The sequence below is a fragment of the Lithobates pipiens genome, unplaced genomic scaffold (assembly GCF_037356315.1).
Source record: "Lithobates pipiens isolate NorthernLeopardFrog02 unplaced genomic scaffold, aLitPip1_a1.2 Scaffold_25, whole genome shotgun sequence".
NCBI classification, from domain to species: Eukaryota; Metazoa; Chordata; class Amphibia; order Anura; family Ranidae; genus Lithobates; species Lithobates pipiens.
This window is the reverse complement of record NW_027507787.1, coordinates 11,073,958-11,085,468: the sequence shown is the minus strand read 5'-3', so window position 1 is coordinate 11,085,468 and position 11,511 is coordinate 11,073,958. Positions and strand designations below refer to the sequence as shown.

General features: G+C 46.9%; 2 non-coding genes across 2 annotated transcripts; both read right to left on the bottom strand.

Moving 5' to 3' along the window:
* Window positions 1-6,399: 6,399 nt before the first annotated feature.
* LOC143932506 (small nucleolar RNA U3) lies at window positions 6,400-6,614 on the bottom strand. Its single transcript, XR_013262936.1, has one exon. It is a non-coding gene; the product is annotated as a small nucleolar RNA U3 (small nucleolar RNA).
* A 3,955-nt stretch (window positions 6,615-10,569) lies between these two features.
* LOC143932505 (small nucleolar RNA U3) lies at window positions 10,570-10,784 on the bottom strand. The gene has a single exon (XR_013262935.1). It is a non-coding gene; the product is annotated as a small nucleolar RNA U3 (small nucleolar RNA).
* Window positions 10,785-11,511: the final 727 nt, after the last annotated feature.

The following is an 11,511-nucleotide window of genomic DNA, read 5'->3' as shown; positions in this document are numbered from 1 at the left end:
GGACCTACAGGTAAGCCTTAATCTAGGCTTACCTGTAGGTCAAAGTGGTTTGTAAGGGTTTACAACCACTTTAAGCCTCTGACATTGGTGGCTCAGCCGATGCTGTGTACAATTATATATACAATTATTTATTAAATAGGCCCTCTTCCTATTTTATGCTCGAGCGTGCACCAACAAACGGGACCACTGGTTCTAAGCCTTAAGCCTCTGATATTGATGGCTCAGGCAAAACGTTCAACTGCCTGATGTTTTGCACAATTATAATGATGCGCTGCTTTCCATTTTCCGCAGAATAGGGTTCCTCAGCATTTAAATAGGCCCTCTTCCTATTTCATGCTCGAGCGTGCACCAACAAACGGGACCACTAGTTCTTAACTTTAAGCCTCTGACATTGATGGCTCAGCCGACGCGTTCAGCTGGTTGATGAAGTTCACAATTATAATTATGTGCTGCTTTCCATCCTCTGCAGAGCATGGGGTTCCTCAGCATTTAAATAGGCCGTCATCGTATTTTATCCTCTAGCGTGAACCATCAAACGGGACCACTATTTCTCCGAAATAAGCCTCTGACATTGATGGCTCAGCCGACACGTTCAGCTGGCTGAGGTGTGCACAATTATAATGATGTGCTTCTATCCATTCTCCGCAGAATGGGGTTCTTCTGCATTTAAATAGGCCCTCTCCTTATTTTATGTTTGAGCGTACAACAAACGGGACCACTAGTTCTCAACTTTAAGCCTCTCACATTGATGGCTCAGCCGACAGGTTCAGTTGGCTGATGCTGTTCACAATTATAATGATGTGCTGCTTTCCATTCTCTGCAAAATGGGGTTCCTCAGCAATGCAATAGTCCTTTTTCTTACTTCATGCTCGAGCGTGCGCCATTAAACGAGACCACTAGTTCTCAGCTTTAAGCCTCTGACATTGATGGCTCAGCCGACACCTTCAGCTGGCTGATGCTGTTCACAATTATGATAATGTGCTGCTGTCCATGCTCCACAGAATGGGGTTCCTCAGCAATTAAATAGTCACTTTTCTTATTTCATGCTCGAGCGTGCACCATCAAACAGAACCACTAGTTCTCAGTTTTAAGCCTCTGTCATTGATGGCTCAGACGAAACGTTCAACTGGCTGATGCTATGCACAATTATGATGCGCTGCTTTCCATCCTCCGCAGAATGGGGTTCCTCCAGTATTTAAATAGGCCGTCATCTTATTTTATCCTCTAGCGTGCACCAACAAACGGGACCACTAGTTCTCAGCTTTAAGCCTTTGACATTGATGGTTCAGCCGACACGTTCAGCTGGCTAATGCTGTTCACAATTATAATGATGTGCTGTTTTCCTTTATTCGCATATTGGTGTTCCTCAGCATTTAAATAGGCCCTCTTCATAGTTTATGCTCGAGCGTGCACCAACAAACAGGACCACTATTTCTTCGCTTTAATCCTCTGACATTGGTGGCTCAGCAGACACGTTCAGCTGCATGATGCTGTTCACATTTATAATGATGTGCTGCTTTCCATTCTCCACAGAATGGGGTTCCTCAGCATTTATTAGGCCCTCTCCTTATTTTATGCTTGAGTGTGCACCATCAAACAGAACCACTAGTTCTCAGCTTTAAAGAGGAAGTAAACCCTGATGAGTTTACTTCCTCTTTCATTCCCTGCAAAGGCAAAGCATAATGGACTACTATGCATCGCATAGTAGCCCATTATGTGTCACTTACCTGACACAGGAGCCAGCGAAGTCGCCGCTGTCCCCTGTAGTCCGCCGCATCCATCTTGTTGGTGGGGTCTTGCAGCTCCGCCGCTGTCATTTGGCGAAACCGCGATGACGTCACTCCCACGCATGCGAACGGGAGCCGACACGCGCGGCAGCTCTGTCGCTGAGAATGCCGCGCTCAGTGCGCCTGCGCGCCGCTGTCTACGGCGCATGCACCGTAGACAGCGGTGCCGGTTTTCGGGCAAATATCTCCTAAACCATATAGGTTTAGGAGATATTGCTTGGACCTACAGGTAAGCCTTAATCTAGGCTTACCTGTAGGTCAAAGTGGTTTGTAAGGGTTTACAACCACTTTAAGCCTCTGACATTGGTGGCTCGGCCGATGCTGTGTACAATTATAATGATGTGCTGCCTTCCAATTCTCTGCAGAATGGGGTTCCTCACAGGCCTGTACTGGCCATCGGGACTACCGGGAGTTTCCCGGTGGGCCGATTGGCTCAGTGGGCCGGTTGTCAGACAGTGTGTTATGTGTTTGAATCACTACACTCTCCCTGGACTCTCCGTGTCTGTCCTGTGTTACAATAAGGCTGGCGGCGGCAGCTCCGCTCCTGCACCCGGCACACAAGCACCACCCCCTCGTGATGCTGGCATAAATTGTCCCGGAATGAAATTGACAATCTGGGAACAGGGGCGGACCGAGCTGCCATAGCGCTGGCTCTATCTCCGCCTCCACCTCCTCCTGATCACTGGTTGCTATAGCCGCCTTGCGTCTGGCAACCAGTGACGTCACAGCCCAGCGTTGAATGCGGAGGAGGATTTTACATCCTCCTCCTCCGCGCTAGTGCTGCTGGGAGTCACTGCTGGTTCTTTTACCTCCGCAATTGGCTCCAGTGACTGGCTTGCAGCTTGTGTGGGGTGTTTCTGTTCCCACACACTGCGATTACAGTGTGTACTGCACGGCTTCTCTCCCTTCCTCCCACCTCACACTAACACATGGACTGAAGTCCCCTCCCCCTTTTCCTCGGCTCACAGACAGGAGAAGGAGGGGGAGGAGAACGGACACAACAGGACGGGATGTGCTGATCTGAGGTTTGTGCTTGGCACTTGCAGGAGAAGACACAGAGACGGGGGGCAAGTTGTCAAAAAAGAATACTTGCAGCGATTTGGGGGTATAAGAGCATGCTGTATGTGCTAGGAGGTACTTTAGCAGAGGAGAGAAATTGTGCTGGGGGGGGGGGGTCAGATTTTTTTATTCAACCCCCCCCCCCCTTCCTGCACAATTTCTCTCCCCTCCCAAAGTGTGCCCTCCTAGCACATCCAGCACGCTCTTATCCCCCCAAATCACTGCAAGTATTCTTCTTTCACAACTTGCCCCCTTCCCCATCTTCAAAGACAAACTGGCTGCTATCACGGGGATAATTGTACTGTCTGGTATCCTTGGAACTTTGACAGACTATCAGGAGGTGCACTCCTCTTCCTCCTCTCTCCACTAACTACCCCCCTGCCATACACTCCGCACTCCTCCACTGTACATGTTACCCCCCTGCCATACACTCCGCACTCCTCTCCTGTACATGTTACCCCCCTGCCATACACTCCGCACTCCTCCACTGTACATGTTACCCCCCCTGCCATACACTCTGCACTCCTCCACTGTACATGTTACCCCCCCTGCCATACACTCCGCACTCCTCCACTGTACATGTTACCCCCCCTGCCATACACTCCGCACTCCTCCACTGTACATGTTACCCCCCCTGCCATACACTCCGCACTCCTCCACTGTACATGTTACCCCCCCTGCCATACACTCTGCACTCCTCCACTGTACATGTTACCCCCCCTGCCATACACTCTGCACTCCTCCACTGTACATGTTACCCCCCCTGCCATACACTCCGCACTCCTCCACTGTACATGTTACCTCCCCTGCCATAGACTCCGCACTCCTCCACTGTACATGTTACCCCCCCTGCCATACACTCTGCACTCCTCCACTGTACATGTTACCCCCCTGCCATACACTCCGCACTCCTCCACTGTACATGTTACCCCCCTGCCATACACTCCGCACTCCTCCACTGTACATATTACCCCCCTGCCATACACTCCGCACTCCTCTCCTGTACATGTTACCCCCCTGCCATACACTCCACACTCCTCCCCTGTACATATTACCCCCCTGCCATACACTCCGCACTCCTCCACTGTACATATTACCCCCCTGCCATACACTCCGCACTCCTCTCCTGTACATGTTACCCCCCTGCCATACACTCCACACTCCTCCCCTGTACATATTACCCCCCTGCCATACACTCCACACTCCTCCCCTGTACATATTACCCCCCTGCCATACACTCCGCACTCCTCTCCTGTACATATTACCCCCCTGCCATACACTCCTCTCTTGTACATATCACCCCCCGCCATACACTCCGCACTCCTCTCCTGTACATATTACTCACCACCATACACTCTGCATTCCCTATTTATTAAACGTCAATTTGACCCACTTTTTTTTTTAAGGTTATTAACCGATTAATCAAAACAATAATCGGCCAACTAATCGATTCTGAAAATAATTGTTAGTTGCAGCCCTAAACAACACCCCCTTTAAGCCAATATTTAGTGCAATTTAAGACATGTGTTGTTGTTCTTAATGCCTAGGGCCCGCTTTTGATCTTTCACACAGGTTTGCTGATTTCATATGCCCCTGCCCCAAAAATTGGCTAAAAAATCATCTTTTTTGGGGGGGGGGGGGGGGGGTGTCCCTGAATTACCAGTGGCATTAAATAATAATCAGTTACCGTGACCAGTGGCATTAATATTAATTTAATGCCACTGGTCAATTATTAATTTAATGTCACTGGCTACAGTAACTGATCATCAATTACCGTGAGCAGTGGCATTAAATTATTGATCAGTTACCGTGGCCAGTGACATTAAATTAATAATTGACCAGTGACATTAAATTAATAATTGACCAGTGGCATTAAATTAATATTAATGTCACTGGTCACGGTAACTGATTATTATTTAATGCCACTGGTCAATTATTAATTTAATGGCACTGGCCACGGTAACTGATGAATAATTTAATGGCACTGGCCACGGTAACTGATGAATAATTTAATGGCACTGGCCACGGTAACTGATGAATAATTTAATGGCACTGGCCACGGTAACTAATGTATAATTTAATGGCACTGGTCACAGTAACTGATGAATAATTTTATCTTATTTTTTTGCGCAATTGTGTATAGTTTACATACTGTTTTTGTGCGTGTTTGCAAAATTAAAGTGGGCCGGTCTGAATGAAGTCCAGGGCCAATTTTCTGTCCCAGTCCAGCCCTGGTTCCTCAGCAAATAAATAGTCCCTTTTCTTATATTATGGTTCTAAGCCTTAAGCCTCTGATATTGATGGCTCAGGCAAAACGTTCAACTGCCTGATGCTGTTCACAATTATAATGATGTGCTGCTTTCTATTCTCTGCAGAATGGGGTTCCTCAGCATTTAAATAGGCCCTCTTCCTATTTCATGCTCGAGCGTGCACCATCAAACGGGACCACTAGTTCTTAACTTTAAGCCTCTGACATTGATGGCTCAGCCGACGCGTTCAGCTGGTTGATGAAGTTCACAATTATAATTATGTGCTGCTTTCCATCCTCTGCAGAGCATGGGGTTCCTCAGCATTTAAATAGGCCGTCATCGTATTTTATCATCTAGCGTGCACCATCAAACGGGACACTATTTCTCCGCATTAAGCCTCTGACATTGATGGCTCAGCCGACATGTTCAGCTGGCTGAGGTGTGCACAATTATAATGATGTGCTTCTATCCATTCTCCGCAGAATGGGGTTCATCTGCATTTAAATAGGCCCTCTCCTTATTTTATGTTTGAGCGTACAACAAACGGGACCACTAGTTCTCAACTTTAAGCCTCTCACATTGGTGTCTCAGCCGACACGTTCAGTTGGCTGATGCTGTTCACAATTATAATGATGTGCTGCTTTCCATTCTCTGCAAAATGGGGTTCCTCAGCAATGCAATAGTCCCTTTTCTTACTTCATGCTCGAGCGTGCACCATCAAACGGGACCACTAGTTCTCAGCTTTAAGCCTCTGACATTGATGGCTCAGCTGACACCTTCAGTTGGCTGATGCTGTTCACACTTATGATAATGTGCTGCTGTCCATTCTCCGCAGAATGGGGTTCCTCAGCAATTAAATAGTCACTTTTCTTATTTTATACTCGAGCCTGCACCATCAAACAGAACCACTAGTTCTCAGTTTTAAGCCCCTGTCATTGATGGCTCACCCGACACATTCAGCTGGTTGATGCCATGCACAGTTATAATGTGCTGCTATCCATTCTCCGCAGAATTGGGTTCCTCAGCATTTAAATAGGCCCTTTTCTTATTTTATGCTTGAGCCTGCGCCAACAAATGGGACCACTAGATTTAGCTTTAAGCTTCTGAGATTGATGGCTCAGCCGACACGTTCAGCTTGCTGATGCTGCGTACAATTATAATGATGTGCTGCTTTCCATTCTCCGCAGAATGGGGTTCCTCAGCATTTAAATAGTCAATTTTCTTATTTTACGCTTGAGTGTGCACCATCAAACGGGACCACTAGTTCTCAACCTTAAGCCTCTCACATTGGTGGCCTTCAAACAACCACTCTGAATGAGTTCCTGCCTATCATCTTCCCATCTGGAAAGATGACCAAGTCATCAAACGGTGGCAGCATCTGCAGAGAGCAGCACTGCCAACAGGAGTCCTAATGAGACAAGAATTCTAAAATTCATCATCGTGGAAGATGAGTATGGACACTTTTGAGCACATTTCTCCCTTTGCATCCTACAGAAATGATCCCTGAAAGTATAGTCCTCCCTTTTCCTATTTTATACTCGAGCGTGCACCAACAAATGGGACCACAAGATCTGAGCTTTAAGCCTCTGACATTGGTGGCTCAGCCGATATGTTCAGCTGGCTGATGCTGTTCACAATTATGATGATGTGCTGCTATCCATCCTTCGCAGAATGGGGTTCCTCAGCAATTAAATAGGCCGTCATCTTATTTTATGCTTGAGCATGCACCATCCAACGGGACCGCTATTTCTCTGCTTTAAGCCTCTGAGATTGATGGCTCAGCCGACACGTTCAGCTGGCTGATGCTGTTCACAATTGTAATTATGTGCTTCCATCCATTCCACGCAGAATGGGGTTCTTTTGCATTTAAATAGGCCCTCTCCTTATTTTATGTTTGAGCGTACAACAAACGGGACCACTAGTTCTCAACTTTAAGCCTCTCACATTGGTGCTCAGCCGGCGCGTTCAGTTTGCTGATGCTGTTCACAATTATAATGATGTGCTGCTTTCCATTCTCTGCAAAATGGGGTTCCTCAGCAATGCAATAGTCCCTTTTCTTACTTCATGCTCGCGCGTGCACCATCAAACGGGACCACTAGTTCTCAGATTTAAGCCTCTGTCATTGATGGCTCAGACGAAACGTTCAACTGGCTGATGCTATGCACAATTATGATGCGCTGCTTTCCATCCTCCGCAGAATGGGGTTCCTCCAGCATTTAAATAGGCCGTCATCTTATTTTATCCTCTAGCGTGCACCAACAAACGGGACCACTAGTTCTCAGCTTTAAGCCTCTGACATTGATGGCTCAGCCGACACGTTCAGCTGGCTGATGCTGTTCACAATTATAATGATGTGCTGTTTTCCTTTATTCGCATATTGGGGTTCCTCAGCATTTAAATAGGCCCTCTTCATAGTTTATGCTCGAGCGTGCACCAACAAACGGGACCACTATTTCTTTGCTTTAATCTTCTGACATTGGTGGCTCAGCAGACACGTTCAGCTGCATGATGCTGTTCACATTTATAATGATGTGCTGCTTTCCATTCTCCACAGAATGGGGTTCCTCAGCATTTAAATAGGCCCTCTCCTTATTTTATGCTTGAGTGTGCACCATCAAACAGAACCACTAGTTCTCAGCTTTAAAGAGGAAGTAAACCCTGATGAGTTTACTTCCTCTTTCATTCCCTGGAGGAGAGGTGTGAGGACCACATGAAATGGCCTGCAGAATGGGGTTCCTCAGCAATTAAATAGGCCCTCTTCCTATTTTATGCTCGAGTGTGCACCAACAAACGGGACCACTGGTTCTAAGCCTTAAGCCTCTGATATTGATGGCTCAGGCAAAACGTTCAACTGCCTGATGCTGTTCACAATTATAATGATGTGCTGCTTTCTATTCTCTGCAGAATGGGGTTCCTCAGCATTTAAATAGGCCCACTTCCTATTTCATGCTCGAGCGTGCACCATCAAACGGGACCACTAGTTCTTAACTTTAAGCCTCTGACATTGATGGCTCAGCCGACGCGTTCAAATGGTTGATGAAGTTCACAATTATAATTATGTGCTGCTTTCCATCCTCTGCAGAGCATGGGGTTCCTCAGCATTTAAATAGGCCGTCATCGTATTTTATCATCTAGTGTGCACCATCAAACGGGACACTATTTCTCCGCATTAAGCCTCTGACATTGATGGCTCAGCCGACACCTTCAGCTTGCTGATGCTGTTCACATTTATAATGATGTGCTGCTTTCCATTCTCCACAGAATGGGGTTCCTCAGCATTTAAATAGGCCCTCTCCTTATTTTATGCTTGAGTGTGCACCATCAAACAGAACCACTAGTTCTCAGCTTTAAAGAGGAAGTAAACCCTGATGAGTTTACTTCCTCTTTCATTCCCTGCAAAGGCAAAGCATAATGGACTACTATGCATCGCATAGTAGCCCATTATGTGTCACTTACCTGACACAGGAGTCAGCGAAGTCGCCGCTGTCCCCTGTAGTCCGCCGCATCCATCTTGTTGGTGGGGTCTTGCAGCTCCGCCGCTGTCATTCGGCGAAGCACGCGGCAGCTCCGTCGCTGAGAATGCCTCGCTTAGTGCGCCTGCGCCTCGCTTAGTGCGCCTGCGCGCCTGCTCGCCTGCGCGCCTAGTGCGCTTAGTGCGCCTAGTGCGCTTAGTGCGCCTGCGCGCCTGCTCGCCTGCGCGCCGCTGTCTACGGCGCATGCGCCGTAGACAGCGGTGCCCGTTTTCGGGCAAATATCTCTTAAACCATATAGGTTTAGGAGATATTGCTTGGACCTACAGGTAAGCCTTAATCTAGGCTTACCTGTAGGTCAAAGTGATTTGTAAGGGTTTACAACCACTTTAAGCCTCTGACATTGGTGGCTCGGCCGATGCTGTGTACAATTATAATGATGTGCTGCTTTCCAATTCTCCGCAGAATGGGGTTCCTCAGCAATTAAATAGGCCCTCTTCCTATTTTATGCTCGAGCGTGCACCAACAAACGGGACCACTGGTTCTAAGCCCTGAGCCTCTGATATTGATGGCTCAGGCAAAACACTCAACTGCCTGATGTTTTGCACAATTATAATGATGTGCTGCTTTCCATTTTCCGCAGAATAGAGTTCCTCAGCATTTAAATAGGCCCTCTTCCTATTTCATGCTCGAGCGTGCACCAACAAACGGGACCACTAGTTCTTAACTTTAAGCCTCTGACATTGATGGCTCAGCCGACGCATTCAGCTGGTTGATGAAGTTCACAATTATAATTATGTGCTGCTTTCCATCCTCTGCAGAGCATGGGGTTCCTCAGCATTTAAATAGGCCGTCATCGTATTTTATCCTCTAGCGTGCACCATCAAACGGGACCACTATTTCTCCGCATTAAGCCTCTGACATTGATGGCTCAGCCGACACATTCAGCTGGCTGAGGTGTGCACAATTATAATGATGTGCTTCTATCCATTCTCCGCAGAATGGGGTTCTTCTGCATTTAACTAGGCCCTCTCCTTATTTTATGTTTGAGCGTACAACAAACGGGACCACTAGTTCTCAACTTTAAGCCTCTCACATTGATGGCTCAGCCGACAGGTTCAGTTGGCTGATGCTGTTCACAATTATAATGATGTGCTGCTTTCCATTCTCTGCAAAATGGGGTTCCTCAGCAATGCAATAGTCCTTTTTCTTACTTCATGCTCGAGCGTGCGCCATCAAACGAGACCACTAGTTCTCAGCTTTAAGCCTCTGACATTGATGGCTCAGCCGACACCTTCAGCTTGCTGATGCTGTTCACAATTATGATAATGTGCTGCTATCCATGCTCCACAGAATGGGGTTCCTCAGCAATTAAATAGTCACTTTTCTTATTTTATGCTCGAGCGTGCACCATCAAGCAGAACCATTAGCTTTCAGATTTAAGCCTCTGTCATTGATGGCTCACCCGACACATTCAGCTGGGTGATGCCATGCACAGTTATAATGATGTGCTGCTATCCATTCTCCGCAGAATTGGGTTCCTCAGCATTTAAATAGGCCCTTTTCTTATTTTATGCTCGAGCCTGCACCAACAAATGGGACCACTAGATCTCATTTTTAAGCTTCTGAGATTGATGGCTCAGCCGACACATTCAGCTGGCTGATGCTGCGTACAATTATAATGATGTGCTGCTTTCCATTCTCCGCAGAATGGGGTTCCTCAGCATTTTAATAGGTGCTCTTCCTATTTTATGCTCAAGCATGCACCATAAAACGGGACCACTAGTTCTCAGATTTAAGCCTCTGTCACTGATGGCTCAGCCGAAATGTTCAACTGGCTGATGGTGTGCACAATTATGATAATGTGCTGCTTTCCATTCTCTGCAGAATGGGGTTCCTCAGCAATTAAATAGGCCCTCTCCTTATTTTATACTCGAGTGTGCACCAACAAACGGGACCACTAGTTCTCAACCTTAAGCCTCTCACATTGGTGACGTTCAAACAACCACTCTGAATGAGTTCCTGCCTACTATCTTCCCATCTGGAAAGATGACCAAGTCATCAAACGGTGGCAGCATCTGCAGAGAGCAGCACTGCCAACAGGAGTCCTAATGAGACAAGAACCCTAAAATTCATCATCGTGGAAGATGAGTATGGACACTTTCGAGCACATTTCTCCCTTTGCATCCTACAGAAATGATCCCTAAAAGTATAGTCCTCCCTTTTCTTATTTTATACTCGAGCGTGCACCAACAAATGGGACCACAAGATCTGAGCTTTAAGCCTCTGACATTGATGGCTCAGCCGATACATTCAGCTGACTGATGGTGTTCACAATTATGATGATGTGCTGCTTTCTATTCTCCGCAGAATGGGGTTCCTATGTATTTAAATAGGCCGTCATCTTATTTTATGCTTAAGCGTGCACCATGAAACGGGACAACTAGTTCTCATCTTTAAGCCTCTATCATTGGTGGCTCAGCCGACACGTTCAACTGGCTGATGCTATGCACAATTATAATGATGCGCTGCTTTCCATCCTCCGCAGAATGGGGTTCCTCAGCATTTAAATAGGCCGTTATCTTATTTTATGCTCGAGCGCGCACCAGCAAATGTGACCACTAGTTCTCAACTTTAAGCCTCTAACATTGGTAGCTCAGCAGACACATTCAGCTGGCTGATGCTGTTCACAATTATAATGATGTGCTTCCATCCATTCTCCGCAGAATGGGGTTCTTTTTGCATTTAAATAGGCCCTCTCCTTATTTTATGTTTGAGCGTACAACAACAAACGGGACCACTAGTTCTCAACTTTAAGCCTCTCACATTGGTGTCTCAGCCGACACGTTCAGTTGGCTGATGCTACTCACAATTATAATGATGTGCTGCTTTCCATTCTCTGCAAAATGGGGTTCCTGAGCAATGCAATAGTCCCTTTTCTTACTT